Genomic DNA, 14921 nt, shown 5'->3' with positions numbered 1-14921 from the left:
TGAGGTACACCCTTACATAGCCTACAGAAATAGTTGAGGTACGCCCTTACATAGCCTACAGAAATAGCTGAGGTACACCCTTACATAGCCTACAGAAATAGTTGAGGTACGCCCTTACATAGCCTACAGAAATAGTTGAGGTACACCCTTACATAGCCTACAGAAATAGCTGAGGTACACCCTTACATAGCCTACAGAAATAGCTGAGGTACACCCTTACATAGCCTACAGAAATAGCTGAGGTACACCCTTACATAGCCTACAGAAATAGCTGAGGTACACCCTTACATAGCCTACAGAAATAGCTGAGGTACACCCTTACATAGCCTACAGAAATAGCTGAGGTACACCCTTACATAGCCTACAGAAATAGCTGAGGTACACCCTTACCCTTACATAGCCTGTGGTGTGGAAGCTAGATGGTGAGGGAATTAATGTCAAGAGAACATAAAATAAGACAAGTATGAAATCTTTACATTTAATTGTATGACAGTCTCAAATATGATGAGCGTTGGATTTACTCTTAGAGCTCAGAATACATTTTTTTAAGAAGCAATGCTTGCCTAAAATCTGAAATTTGAGTGTTTACAACATAGAATAGAAAGAGAGAGAAGTAATTCAGGCAGAGAAAATAGTTTATGTCAGTATTTTTGCCTGAACTCAGTGGGTGTGATAGATTGTGAAACATAGGGGTCTCGAGTAGAAACTTCAAGCAAATAAGAAATGCTAACTGAAACTGAAAGGAAAGACAGTTTGTAGACACAAGGCCTACAAAAAAAAAAGACATTTTATATCATAAGTGGGAAACCATTGACATATTTTAGAAGAAAAAAAGACATGGTTATATGGAGATTTAAGAGCATCACTTATTTGAATGTAGAGTTAAAAGGATCTGAAAGAATAGAATAAAGTAGTGGATTAATAAAAGAGCTGCATATATTAATCAAAATACATTCTTGCAAAAACTAAGGAAAAAATGTAGCATGAACTATGCCTAACATTGTCAAGATGAACAGAAAGCAAGTAGAATTGAGAAGGATTTAGCTGCGAGTCAAAAGGATTTGATGACGATTGAATGTGAGTTGTTAGGAAGAGAGAATCATAGTGGTTCCTAGTGTTGGTAGGCATATGAAAGATTAATCCCATTAATCCCATGTGGCCACTACACGAAGAGGACAAAGCCTGGGATGGCAATAGTGAGCCTACTTGACACATATTTTGCTTGAGAGGATCTTGGGACATTGTAAGCATGAATTCAGTTGGAAGATTGAAAAATATGGTTCTAGTAACCAAAAGTGAAATGTGAGGTGCTGATACAACTGCAGGTATCACATTTAATGGGTGGTTCCTACAGTTTACACATATGCACGTATAACCTACTGGGGAGGGTTTTGAGTAATAAGAGTAAAGGGTTCTCAGCTGTCTCCCGAGAGCTACCAAATTGATTAACTGGTAGGAGGTCTATGAACTTACTAAGGTATAGACCAGAAGCATATGAAAAGAAGGAAACAGAGAATTGCAAGAATTGAAGGAAGAACAAGTTTCAGGGCCAGGTTCGGTAGTAAAGTTGGCGTTGGCCAAGTGTGAGATGCTGGGTCCAATTATTTGCATTTAATGACCTTACCAGAAAAAAGAAAGGACAGGTATCACCGGTAGGTAATATGACCTAGATAACAAAAGAGAAAGTGAGCTTCTTTTAGTGTGTATTTTCTCAGAGTCCGTATTATGAAAAAATGTGATTGTGATTTCAATAAAGTGTCTCTCTGGTATGTGATGCTCTATAGTTCACTGCTTTTGGATTGCAACAATGCTTTTCCTAATGTACTTTGTAGAGAAGGTGTGTTGTGGAATCACTACCAGGGAGTATTTAGCTAAAACTGCTACTTGAGCACTATTCTGGGTTCTGTCCTTTCTCACTTCATAGGAAGGCTGTCCAATCCACTTACCTATCTAGTGTTGGAGGTGTGTGATCCTGAAGGGACCAGTCTCCGGAATGAGACTCCTGAGGCTCACCTTTCTTACTTGTTAGGTGACTACCAGTAGGTTAGTCACACTCAGCTTTCCTTAGTTTCTATGAGATTTAAATGAATTTGTGTATGCAGAGCACTAGGGATGTGTTTAGTGCTCACAAAGCAATTTATAACCTTCAGAGATGACGGCTGTTGATGATGGTGGTGGTGGTGATAACGACGATGATGATAAATGGAAGCGGGGGACAGCAGAAGGCATCTTAGATCTTTTTATCATGGCAGAGTATTAAGTAACCAGTTTCTGTTGGAATACATATTGAAGAGAAAGAATGCTCTTTTCTGCTGTCTAGTTTACAGTAAAGATAAGGAAAGCCTAAAACTAGAATATACCCTATGATCTGTGCATGTCCATTTTAATGTCTATTTAATATAATTATTTATACATTATTTAATTCTGAAACAAGACCTCAGTATATAGTGGTGTTTGAACCAGAACAAACGCAGTTGGCCTTGAACTCTCAAGACTGCCTACTGTCTTCTGAGTGCTGGAATTAAATTGTTTGTCTTTTAAAAAGCAACATGTGTTTATTGAGATCTTTGGAGAGCTTAGACCAAACCTTTCCACACATGTGGACTTGGAAGAGCTGAGAACCTATTCAGATGCTTGCATTCCACAACAGAAGCTGACTCTGTCTTCCATCCCTGTGGGGGAAAAAATAGCCCACAGCTTTGTTATCACTTGTGTGCAATCCTTGTTTTATCAGAAAACATTAATTACTCCTTATCTGTTATCATAATCAATGTCAGAAAGAAAATTACCTATATTTATGGGTTATAGAAAAGATACAGTGTTAAATAAAACATTTTCCTTACGTTAAAAAGTATTACCTTTAGACCATGAGGCCACAAGGTTTTATAAGTGGTTATTATGACCTTGTAGAATTTTTAACTGCTCAGTGTATTTGGCCCTGGGTTGCACCTACAGGCATGCAGTAGAGGGAACTGTAAGATAGTTGCTCTGCCAGGCTCTCATGGGAGATATTTATTGCAAGTATCTGTGCTTTCACAAACTACTGATACACCATTAGTAACAAATGTAGTGCTATTTTGGAGCTAATTATGCTTCCTGTGTTCTGGCTAGCTGCAGAACTGAATTTGAGGTACATGCTGTGTGTGGAAGACTTCTTCCTTTTTCCTTCAGCTACCCTGCTCTGTGCTCCAGGGTCATGCCTATGTCGAGAACAGTATCAAGGGATCACACTGTCCTTAGGCTTTCATTCCATTTGGACAGTGAGAAGTACTAGAAAAAGATCCAAGGACAAGAAAAGCCTGAGAGCAGTGTTTATTCCCTGAGCTCTTTGCAAGCTAGGACATTGTAGGTCAGTTAGTTCCCTTAATAAGTCTACCACTCTTTGGGGTGCTACTCTTTAGAGACTTCTGTCTCTGAGTACTACTAAAAAACTCTCTTATTTCCCCTTTGGCCTGGAACAGTAAAAATCTCCCCAAGGAACATTTCTGTTACTTTTTGGGGGCACTTGACCATTCCACCCATTTTTCACCCCTTTAACATCATTGCAAATAGTCCTTTATTCAACTTTCCTTAATGCATCCAATTTGAGTGAGCCATCAGTCTCCTGCAGAGAGCATGACTGATAGACTCTAGCAACTGTCCTAGGCACTGACTAAATCATCTTGTAGTTTTCCTCTGCCCTAATTTATGTATGGGTTTATCTTTTTCTCTTCTGCAAGGGGTAAATAACTCTATCACCAAACATGTCCACATGAATTTTGGTAGGTATGTAGGCATCTGTAAAAAAGCAGTAGAATATGTAATAGGATTATATATATGGGAAAGAAAGGATAATCAAGTCTTAGTCCTTGGGGGAGAGTAGAGCCTAAGTGGAGAACAGCCATGGAGGAGGCGAAACATCTCAGTGCCTCCCAGGGAATCACAACGGTGGGAAGTCAAAGGCTCATGAGCATTTGAATGATGATGTTTCTTACTGAACTTGGTCAGAGAGAGGGGAAGAGTGGTCCTAGCAGGTCACACCTGTCGGAAGCCCAGCCAAGGCCAGCCAAGGCCGGCCATTCTCCTCTCCCGCGTCCCTGTTCTTGCTCCATGTGTTTGAGCTACCAGTTGTTTCCTAAAGCAATGCTTATTTATTATTTAAGAAGTCTTTTAATTTTAAAGTTTTGATTTAGGGGGAAAAACCTTGGAAAATGCAAAATACTTTGTTATTCTCCAAAGATTTATGTTTAACTCAAATGCGACTAATGAGCCTTGCAAAATATGCCTAATTCCTTTCCCCTTTCATGTACTACAAGCCTTACATGAATCACAAATCTACCTCATCAAAGTTCTTTTTTCACAAGTAAGATAAATTATTACTGAGAATATGAGCAGCAGGTAAGTAATGTCCAAGAAGTAAAACACACACACACACACACACACACACACACACACACACACACACTTGGCTTTTAATAAGAGGTGAAAATTATTATAGTTATTTGAAAGGAAATTGTGATTTACAGGTGATTTAAAAATATGCCTGAGGATGGTCCACAAAGAGCCTGCAGGCAAACACAACGCAGCCCGCTATGCATGCCAGAAATGGCAACTTATTATCTGTCACATATGTTTTTTTAAAAAAGACTAAGTGATCAAAATCATTGAATTGTTTAATTTTGGATTAATCAGAAGATGAAACATGGGATCTCAGTCTTTTATCAGGCTTTAGAATGAGTCCCGACCCAGTCTGCTAACTTAAAAATAAAACTGAATGCACACCTTCCCTGCAGTGTCGAAAACTTTGGCTTGCAGGCCTCCTGGACTTTTTTGTCTTTTGAGTTTTTAATGAGAACCAAAGTCTAGGTTCCTGGAACATTGTGAATTTTGATTACAGTGGGGTTCCAGCCTGGTTGGAATGGGAGAAATGTCAGAAGCCTTGTGTGCTCACCAGCCAGCATCTAGATGAAAGGCTTTGGAGGCGCTTCTCAATTTCTGCTCGGCTCTTGGTTTTTATCCAAGCCCAAACTCTAAACCCACTGAGGTTCAGTAAGTACAAAATCCTCGCCAATCATTGGCTTTGCAAAATGCCAATTTTTTTTTTGTTATTCAGCAGACAATTATAAGGCATAATTGCTGCTAGAGCAAATCAATTGACTTTCATAGATTTTTCATTGCCCATTTTATTTTGCTTCCTCATCAGTGTAAAAAAATATGTCATTGGGTTTAGTAAACATTGTGTTTCTGCTGAAGTCCTGACATACGGAAAGTGAGGAGGAGCTCAGTGTTCTTCTTGTGACATTCCAAACCTCTGACAAAAGCATGCAGGAGCCGCACAGGCATACAGTGGCTACTAAGTGTCCAGTGACTTTGTTGTCTCTTGGCATGGAGTTCCCCAGAACATGACAATTAGTGACTTGATGGGTGGTTTGTGTGTGTTGAGAAACATGAAGACCTAGGGACTATTGTAGGCAATGTTTACCAAACTACTTAAGTCTTAGAAGGCTGTCATTAACTGTAGCCCTTATCCAATTTAAGGTAAATGACATTGTTTAGACCATGTGTATTCCAACTATTGCTGTTGGGTAGTGGATGTCAATACTTCATTGTCTCAGCTCATAGAGAAACAAAGCTTTCATGGCCTGTCCAGGAAAATGAATGCAGTTGCTTCACAGGGTCAGATAAGGTACTTTGGTTGAAATGGGGCTCAGGTGGCAGTAGGCATACCACAGAGCTAATTCAGTGGTTAAGAATACTTACTGTTGTTGCAGAAGGGCTGAATTTGGCTCCAGGACCTGCATCAGGCAGCTCAGAACTCATGTAATATAAAGTCTAGGGAATCACATGCCTCTGAGTTTTGGCCTCTTTGAGTATCTGTACTCATATGAAACAACACACACGCATACACACACACACACACACACACACACATTTAATTAAAATAAATGTAACAAAGGAAGATAGATGCTACATTAGACACTCCGAATGGATAGCTGCTTTCTATGCAATACACAGTAGTCATATTTTTTTCCTTTTTCATTCTTCGAATATTTATTGAATCTACGATTTTAGAATGCAGGTCAGCCGGGGTCACCATATAGAGTATTTACTGAAATTAAGCAATAAATATCAAGGGAGTTTACCTAAGGAACATTTAAGAACACTGGAAAGAACATTTTTCTTGAGACTATAATGTCTGAGTCACATCATGGCGAACAGGTGGACTATTGTAAAAGAATGGCATAGTTAATCTTCATTGTTAACTTTCTGGGATCTAGAGTCACCATGGAAATGCGGCTGTTGGTATGTGGATAAGAGTGTTTCCAGAAAGGCTTACAGTGCAGGGAAGATCTGACATGCATGTGCCTGCTGCTGCATTATCCCGTGGCTGGGGTGCTGGACTGAAGGAAAAAGGAGAAGCAGTGAAGCACTGGTATTCATCTCTCCCTGCTTCCTGACTGTGGATGCAATGTGAGCACCACAATACACCTCATCCTATGACTTCCTGTTCACGAAGGGCTTTTATTGTGAACCAAAATAAACTCCGTTGTAAGTTGTTTTAATCAGATGCTTTGCAACAAAAGTGAGAAAAAAAAATAGCTACTATATATGTGACAACATTCCTGGGAGAAGGAAGCAACACCACTAGTGGCTGAGTGGCAGAAGAGAGCATGACACATTTGGAAAGGAAATATTACAAAGTAAACACCATCCATGGAAAATGTTACGCTTAGGTCAGTATGTATGGTATGTACCCAGTGACTAAGCTCCGCTAGATATTGTTAGGTCATGGAGACTCTGTGTCCAAATGTATTTGAACCAAAAGAGGGAAATCACTCTCTATTTCTGTTAGTAAAAGTCCTTTTGTTTGTCTGAAAAATTATCCTTACCCCACTTTCAGCCATGTGATTGGCTCTACAGGAGCCTGATGGTTCCTGCTAACCATCTGGGAATCCAGATTTACCAAGATATGGGAGACTAAGGCATGATGCTCTGGAGTGAAGGGGTGAGATGTGTGAAGTTGGTCTACCCAGGAATGATCTTGTAGGCTGTAGACTTACCTTTGAGTTTATTTGAGGTCAGATAATACATTTTAGATAGAGGAACAGCGTAGTTCAACTGGACTTTTAGGAAAATCATTAGAGGCCATAGGAAGTGTGTTTATTATGATAAATGGCACTGGTATTTTAGTTTTCCACAATTCCACTTGTGCCTATGTCTTCACACCTGGCTAGATAATTTTATTATGTAAATTATGTTTGACTGTAACCAATAAACAAAGTTCCCAAAGGATGGTTGGAAACAAAGTTTAAAAAAAAAAAAAAAACAGGGAAAAGAACCAAAGTGAGTTTTGCTTCACGAATTCCTATTACTGTTCAAAGCATCGTTTTTTAACACGATTAAAATACACTTGAAATATTATGAATAAAGACATAAACTATAGAATGTGTTACAGTTCAATTTTACATGTAGTTTCCCTGGATGGGTCTGTTCTCTAGAAAATGCTCACCTAGATTCTGCTCCTGTAGAATAGTTTGCAAACTGACATGTGTGTCTCAAAGGGAATCTGGTAGGACTTAAGGGTCTATCAAGGTTTGCCAATTTTCATAATGCTATTTAAATTTGATATAAAATATTCTAGGCTATTTTGGATTGCAAGTTTTGAAAACTTCCAAACCTTTTGAAAAATTTTCAAGTGGACCCAGTTCCTCCTGGTCTTTGCTTTACATTGTTGCAAGTAATCACTATAAGAACCAGACTTTCACTTACTCATTATTTATTTATTATTGTTTGTTTGTTTATTGTCTGTGCTTAAAAGTTTTGTGCTCAGATGATGATAGTACTATTTGAGGTCAACCTTGCGCTCTCTCTCTCTCTCTCTCTCTCTCTCTCTCTCTGACTCTTTCTGAGTTTGCAGTTAGGTTTCTCACTTTTGGTGTGCTAGAATGGTTCTTAGATTTCTAAAGAGGAAGACCACGAGGGTGAGTCACCAAGATGCATTTAGAGTTATCAGGTAGGACACGTCGAGCTGCTCTTTTCTTCAGATGAGGGGTGAAGCGCCAGCACAGAAGCCACCACTTGTCCTGCTCATGCTCAGTGGGAAGGAAGGAAAGGAAAGAAATGTGTTTCCTAGATAGGCAAACCTTAAGGTAAAATTTGAATATTGTATAATACTTTGTAAATTCAAACCACCTTTATTGCCAAACACACACACACATACACTGACCCATTCATTGCTTTAGTTGGCCGTGAATCCTAAGCTTTCATTCTCCTCCACAGCAAACCTCCTAAAACTTTCCACATTGATCCAAGTTTGTAACTATTCATTGCTTTGCATGCTGGCAATTCTTGCAGTACTGTGTTAAAATATTGTTAAAACCTAATTTGTATGTGTGTGTGTGTGTGTGTGTGTGTGTGTTTGTGTGTGTGCTTCTGAGAATATATGCATTTCAAGGTTCAGTCTTATTTAAGTAAATTAGTATATTACTCTGAAATCTGGAAATTCTGCATGAATTTAGATAATTAATATTTTGCCATCATAAGGTTGCTGTTTTTTTCTGGATAGTGTTTCTGTGATTGATGGCCATTCAGTTACCCCAAATCTAAGTTAATTTAATTTTTCTTGTGACTAAATAGAAGAATACTTTTTGAGTGTGAAAGTCAATGATTATTATTTTAATTACAAGAAGGTAACAAAATGATGTCTTTATTATTTAATTACCAAACTTTCTAGACTTAGAGTGAGTAACTCAGAACTTGGAGAGTTCTCAGGGGTCACTGGATATCCATATCCCTAAGCTTATTTTGGCATCATCTGAAGCACTTAGTGGTACTAAATACAAGATACCTTGTTTTGGCTCTGGTCATGTAAGTAAAAACAACATGTGTTTTGTTTTACTAATTAGAGACCTTTCTGAGCAGACATTTGACAACTAAGGTGAAAAACCAGTATAACCATCTTCAGCTTAATATGTGGGGACTGCGAGTCAGAAAGTAAAATTGAACTGTGGCAGAGAAGCCAGGGGAGACAAGCAGAGAAAAAATATAAACGTGAAAAGAGACAAGATAAAGTAAAATGGATAATTAATTGGAGCTAATTAAATCACACTTTGCCCACAAGGCCTTTGGGCTGTGTTTACTGTGTGTGTGTCTGTGTAACTATTTACCCCCTTAAGCCCCAGGAGCAACGTGCATGCTTATTTTTATTTCACAGGTCACACAGCTTACTTTGATCTGTCTTAACACATTATTTGAACTTCATATACATAGAATTGTCTGAATAGCAAGTCTAAAATTTCAGACATTATTTCTAAATTGGAAGAGAATTGTGGATTACAGGAGAGAAAATGAAGAGACAATGGACATACTTACTCTTTGTACAGAGAAGGACTTGATGTAAAGACTTCAAGGACAACTGAGGGGTCATGGGACTAATAATTGAGAGCAACATTGGGGTAGACATGACACAACATTTATTGAACATCCTTTAAGTCCCTGTCACGATATTAAGCAGTGTGGATATAGTCAGTGGGCATTGTCCTCACATAAGCGTATTAAGAAAGTGAAATGGTAGCTAATGAGAAATATCAGCAGAGCTGTGGAGAAATTAGGTTCCCAGACAGATATAGCATTAACCAACATGAGGAGAGAGGTTATAAAATACCAAAAAGTATGCACACAAATTACAAAAAAAGGCAAGGCGGGGGTAGCACATGCCTGTAACCCCAACACTCGGGAGGCAGAGGCAGGCAGATCGCTGTGAGTTCGAGGCCAGCCTGGTCTACAAAGCGAGTCCAGAACAGCCAAGGCTACACAGAGAAACCCTGCCTCAAAAAACCAACCGACCAAACAAACAAAAAAACCAAAAATAGCCAGAGGGAAAGCATACTGGTACTCTGTAAACACATGGGGAAGGGCATACTGAACTCAATATTCTGGATGGATCCCTTTGAGGGCGCCAAATGAGTGAAACCTGAAGAAAAGAAAAAAGTAGACATGAAAAGAATAGAACGTAAGGTGATTCAGGTAGACAAAGCAAGTCATGAAGCCTTTGGCAGAGGAGAGCCTTGGTGTGATTCAACTGAAAGTATGGGATGAGAAAAATGCTGGACTCCCCAACGGGATGTTTCAGAAACAATGTAATGGAGTAGAATTAGAGAGGCATGGTGTCTTAGTTAGGGTTTCTATTGCTGTAAAGAAACACCTGACAAAAATGTAAGCTGGGGAGGGAAGGGTTTATTCAGCATACAAGTCCACATTGCTGCTTCTCACCAAAGGTGGTCAGGACAGCAACTAAAGCAAGACAGGAACCTGGAAGTAGGAGCTGACGCAGAGGCCATGGATTGCTGATTACTAGCTTGCTTCATGTGCCTTGCTCAACCTGCTTTCTTAAAGAACCCAGGACCATCAGCCCAGGGATGGCTCCACCCACATTGGGCTGGGCCCTTCTCCATTGATTACTAATTTAAAAAAATTCCTTGAAGCTGGATCTTATAGAGGTATTTTTCTCAATTGAGACTCCTTCCTCTCAGATGACTTTAGCTTGTGTCAAGTTGACATAAAACCAGCCAGTACACAGGGAGTCCATTTACCAGGTGTGCTGAAGTACATAATTCCTAAGGAAAGACATCAAAGAGATTTCTGCTATACATTTGACAGCATGTGCAGAACCCTCACAGCAACTTTGAAAAATGAAGATCAGAGGCTACAGAACTCCAGACATGCCTTTGAATGGCGGTTGCACTCTAAATGACTATGCCAGCTGTTGGATGTAGGTTTATTTAATCCTGTAGCTCGTGCTTGTGGGAAGGTTGTTTGTGAGTGTGCCGGTTAGGCTCATGATTGACAAGGAAGAACCCTGAAAGAAACTTTCAGAAAGCACTTTGGGGTTTTAAAAAAATGTCTCCTAGTGAGAAAAACCTTGTGGATAGATCCTCTTCGGTGCTTTGAGTCAGTTTTTACAGGGATCAAATACTGTAAGAAGAGTGAACTTGTAGGATGGCATCTTCTGCATAGAGGTAAGGTAAGATCTGAGCAACTAAAGGGCAAAACAAGACATTTATGAGACTCAGGCATATTCTTATATTTTATAAATTCAAATGAAATGAGCTTGTTTCTCCTTTTTGACTTCCTCGTAGTCTATTTATTACAGATTCCCTCTTCTATTTCAATGTGACTGGACTTTGCAAGTCTCCTAAAATTATGTTGTCTTCTTTATTGGTCCTGACAGTCCAGTAGCTAGTGACTGAGCATCTGCTTCTCAATTCCCCATCTCTGTGGGTTACAAGAGTGTAGTCTACTGTGCTCCTTGAAGAATGACTGACAGCCAATGGGTTCATGGCCAATGAAGAATCATAGAGGTCGATTTTTAAAATTACTAATATAAGGGCAAGTTTTGCAGTTTTCTCAAAAAATTTCTCATGGCTAAGAGATTTCCAATGAGTAGTCTTTAGAGTGTTTGAAGAAAGAAAAAAATCAAAAAACAAAAATTGAGTAATCATTAGGACAAGAGGATTTGAGCTGAAAACATAGCCTAGTCATTGTGGTGAGTGCTCTCTGTTTGTTGGTGATCTGGGCAAGTGAAGGCGTCCTGGAGACCTGACAGCTGGCTGGCATATTTCTCAATGAGTGAGGAAATTTTCCAGTTCATCTGCGGAGAATTTGGTCCGACATTACGGCATGAGGCTGCCCATCTGCAGCTTGCAATTGGTACAGGCAAGAGAATCACTATTACTCTGTGGACACATGCCACAAATATGGAACGAGGCAGACTGGCATGTCTATTTGGGGTTGGCAGAGCTATGGTTTAGTCTATTGTTACAAGGCAGCTTTGCCAAGGGAGAGTGAGAGTTTGTGTGTGTTGTGCCCTCATCACACACATTATCTTCAAATGAAGAGTGTGTGGAATGAACTGGGGAGCTTTGACTTTATGGAGTTGTTGCCTCACACTCCCTTGCTTGTTGTTTGTGTCTGTCCTAATGGCTTAATGCCTTTTTTTCTTTTGACATCCATTTGTTATGCAAGTTGGATGGCTCTATTTTGATGCTGATATCAGTTTATGGGTTATTATATCCATTTGCAAATCATGCCTCAAAAGAGGGCACCCTGGGATGTAAAACACTCCATATGCCCATAAATCACAAACTGAATAAAAGTTGGCTACAGGAAAGTAATTGTGTTGGGAGTTTGTAAGTCTGTCAGCCAACCTTTATTGAAACTCTGGTGTTGTATTCTGCAGTGCTTGAGGGATTGCAAGGGAAATAAAGCACAGAGCAATGTAGGAGAGTCTAGGTGGAAGGACACTTGAAGGTCACATAGAACAAATGGTCCTTCACTCAGTTGACTAGCTTCTGTCATTGGGTTGATATTTTGGGATGGGAGTAGCTTAGAAAAAAGAAAGAGCCTATATCTTGTCTCAAATAGAGTAATACAGGTAATGATTATTAAATATTTTTTTAATTGGCATGCCTGATAGGTTGGATCTGAAATACTTACACTATTATTAATCTTGGTGGAAAAATACAGTGGTTGAAATGTATTGAGTCGTTGCCTTTTATTTTTATTGTATTACAAGCATAGTATCGTGATGTAAAATTCTGAAGCAAATGTTGAAGCGAATGTTATTCTCAGTGCCATAGCAAACTATGTTAGCTTGAAGTCATGAGCAATAGCCAGGATTATACCTGAAGTGAACATCTGATAGGAATAAACAAAGTGTAGACAAAGAGTCTGAAGACGTGAAATGAATGCGTTTAGTACTAATTTCCAGTTTAATTCTGTCTTGTTTTGAGACCATGTGTTATACATGCTTTGTATTTTAAATGTTTATTAAGGAATGTTTTATGGAAATAAACTGGTAATTATGAGCTGGAGTGCATGTGTAAAGTGGAATGTTGAAGGATATTACTTGATATTGTTGTTAAAGTTACCTGCCTTCTTGCTGATGCAGTCTGTCTGTCTGTCTGGCCTGTATCGAACAAAGTTGTGTTGAAGTCTCTGATTACATTATTTATGTATTTCCTGACAGTCTACCAAGCATTGCCTCATAAGTTTTGATGGTCTCTATTGAGTCCATATATATTTAGGATTACCCAAAATGGCTATTTTTATCATTGTGTAATGCCTTTATTTTTGGCAAATAATCGATTTTATCAACATAGCTTTCTTAGAAATTAATATAGCAACTTCAGACAAGATTGCATGCTTTCAAGGTGGTATGGCTATTGTTTCAGTTAGTGTTAAGTGTATATATTTTCCATCTTTTTATAATTTATTGTATCTTTATCTTTGCGTTAAATTGTTGTAAGCAGTGTGAGGTAAAGTCTTGTTTATTCTGTTTGTTAATCTGTAGGTTGTTGGCTTCAGGTGGTTAACCTTTAAAATGTAACGGTACAGTTAGATTAATACCCACTGTGCTTGTATCTGTCCTTTATTTATTGACCTTTTAAACTGTTTCTTTTTCCTGCTTTTCTATTTTCTTCAGTTTTATTTGAGCATTTCATATAATTCCATTTTACCTCTTCCCCGTATATCAATGGTGTTTTTAAAAAATTTTTACTTGTTTGCATTTAAAACAATCTTATTTAACTCCGAGTTATATTATTCAGTTTCACACACAGCACAGATCTCTACCCCATTGCAGGGAGTCCCCCATTACGCCCGTGCTCCCTGATGTCTTTATTGCCATCCATTTTATTTACCCATGTGCTACAGCCATCTAAAACGTTGTTAATGGTATAACATTAACAAACAGCTACTTTTTAGATAAATTAAGAATAAGAAAAAATATTTTTCATTAAGATATTTCCTCCTCTGATGGTCCTTTTTGTTGTTTGTTTGAGACAGGACTTCTCTGTGTAGCACTGGCTGTCCTGGATTCACTTTGTAGACTAGACTGGCCTCGAACTCACAGAGATCCACTTGCCTCTGCCTCCTGAGTGTTGGGATTAAAGGTGGCCAACACCATGCCCAGTGGTCTTCTTTCATTAGTTAGACATGAGTTTTTTTTAAGTTAATTTTTTCTGCATTGTCTTAGGATTTGGGGGGAAAGGTGTTGCATAATTTTCTAGGTGTTCAATAACTTGGGACATTTTAAAAATTTAGCCTCACTTATAATGATATTTCAGTTAGAGTCACCTCCATACCCTCACAGAAGCCTACCTGCCCTAGGTTGTCAGCTTGTCACAGAGATTTGTGGTTTTTTTTCTCTCTGCAGACCCTCGGTCTCCCTTCTCTCTGCATTTCTTCTCCTATTTTGTTCCTTCTCTTCAACCACTTCTGCTGTCTATTCTATTTCCCCTTCTGAGTGAGATTTAATCATCCTGCCTTGGGTCCTCCTTGTTACTTACTCTCCTTGGGTCTGTGAATTGTAGTATGTTTATCCTGTACTCTATGGCTAAATCTTCTTATACGTGAGTACATAGCATGTGTGTCTTTATGGGTCTGGGTTATCTCACTCAGGATGAACTTTTCTAGTTCCATCCATTTGTCGGAAAATTTCATGGATTTTTTTTTTAATAGCTGGGACTCCTAGTAGCAGGGGTCATGGAGACTGAACAAGATACTCTTTAACTAGACAGGATTCCTAGTGGAGAGAAGGGAACACCAATATACTCCCAAAAAACTTTGACCCAAAATATACCCTGCCTACAAGAGGTGCAGAGATAAAGATAGAGCAGAGACTGAGAGAATGTCCATCCAATGTCTGGCCCAACCTGAGACCTACCTTGAGAGAGAGCCGACCACTGACTCTATTAAGGATACTCTGCTATGCTTGCAGACAGGAGCCTAGCATAGCTATCCTCAGAGAGGCTATATCCCGCAGTGGAGCCAAACAGATGTGGAGACTCACAGGCAACCATTGGTCGAAGAGTAGGGAGTCTTGTGGAAAATTCAGGGGATGGACAGGACCTGGCAGTGACAGGAACTCCACAAGAGGAACA

Source organism: Acomys russatus, chromosome 2 (assembly GCF_903995435.1).
Source record: "Acomys russatus chromosome 2, mAcoRus1.1, whole genome shotgun sequence".
NCBI classification, from domain to species: Eukaryota; Metazoa; Chordata; class Mammalia; order Rodentia; family Muridae; genus Acomys; species Acomys russatus.
This window is presented reverse-complemented; position numbering follows the sequence as displayed.